Below are 1,516 nucleotides of genomic sequence, written 5' to 3'. Positions count from 1 at the left end.
CGGACACAATCAGGCACAAACTGGTCTGTAAAAGTGTTGCTTTTTGTTTTGTTTTACATAAATGGTAGCACATGCTGCATATAAAAGAGGACTCTTCAGGAGACACTTTTAAAATATTTTCTGAGTCAGCCTACCTCTTCCCTATTCCTATTGTTAGTATTCAATCCATCATTATTGAAGAGTACAGGGATGTTACTTTGTAGACTGTAACTCAATTTGGGTTTGCTCCATGCTTCTTCGTGATAAGTTTCAGCTTAAATACTTTTTGTCAGTAATACTACAGAAGAGATATTTTGTCCTTCTCAGTGTATCATATCAGGAGGCACCTCACATTGGTTTGTGCCACTATTGGGGAAGTGAATTTCAGCCACTTGGTTAAGGTAGAGTCCAGGTTTCTCCATTGCAAAATTACCAATTTTTTGTCTGTAATTAATAAGTATGTGGGAAGAGATTCTTTGAGATGATATATACATATCTTCTTCTCCATAAGACTTTTAGGGTTTTAACATCAATTGATCATTTTTGCCTGAATCAATCATGACTGTGATGACTAAAAAAATATTATTAATAAGTTTACTTTCACTGTCTCAAGGTCTGCTGAATTCTGGAGACAGGCTGGGTCAGTGGAGCTGTGTGTTGCCTCTTGCACTGGCCTCTGCCTCCTGAAGTCCTGCTTACCATCTCCAGAAAACTTAGCTTTCCAAGAAAGCTGTGAAAGAGATTTGGGGCCTAGGGTGATGATATCAAATAACACTGAATTTGTCTCTGTTTCTACCATGTTCTGGCTGCAGAGAAATGACAGAGTTGCTTTGTGTACCTTCTATACCTTGAACTGTATTTCAGATATCTTGCCCTGGCCACGTTCTAGGGACTCCTCAGGTTTTCTTTTTCTCTGGACATGTAATCCAGATGTTCGATTTTAAAACCACATTTGTGCTCTTGACTCTGGAACTCCAATTTCTTTGGCAGGTTGTTCTCTGAAATCAATCCCAAGGTAAGGGTTGCTCATAAATGCCTGAGGAGGGGTGTTTGAGAGGAGCTGTAGTTGGTACAACACCGTCAGGCTTCTCTACTTTGAATCTGTTCTTTAAGGTGATCTTACTTATGGCCTTGGCTTGATTCTAAACTCTCCCCAAGATCTGGTCTTTTCTGAAGTTGGTGCCTAGCTCTTTGATTCTGAAACCAAATCTGGGTTCTTGACTCTGTAGTGTTGATTTCCAAAGCAAGTTTTCGTTTGGTAGCATAACCCAGGTAAGATTTTTGGTTGAAGGCACTGATAAGAATTTTTAATTGATCTTTTGTGAATTTGGTGTGATTGCACCTACAATTTATTGATACCATCTTGTTTAGAGAGTTGTCTTCAGCCATGTTGGAAGAGAGTCCTGGCATCCATCTAAGAGACAAATCTATTCTTATTCCTATTTTTTATTTTTGGTGGTTGGCCAGCAACAGGGATCAAACCCTGAAACTTGGTGCTATTGGTGCCATGCTCTAACCAACTGAACTAACTGGCCAG

General features: G+C 39.5%; 1 pseudogene; it reads right to left on the bottom strand.

The window, feature by feature from the left end:
- Positions 1-743: 743 nt before the first annotated feature.
- Positions 744-1,368, bottom strand: LOC103603677 (annotated as a pseudogene).
- Positions 1,369-1,516: the final 148 nt, after the last annotated feature.

Source organism: Galeopterus variegatus, unplaced genomic scaffold, assembly GCF_000696425.1.
Source record: "Galeopterus variegatus unplaced genomic scaffold, G_variegatus-3.0.2 Scaffold4739, whole genome shotgun sequence".
NCBI classification, from domain to species: Eukaryota; Metazoa; Chordata; class Mammalia; order Dermoptera; family Cynocephalidae; genus Galeopterus; species Galeopterus variegatus.
Note: the sequence above shows the minus strand (reverse complement) of the source record. Positions and strands in the feature narration are given on the sequence as shown.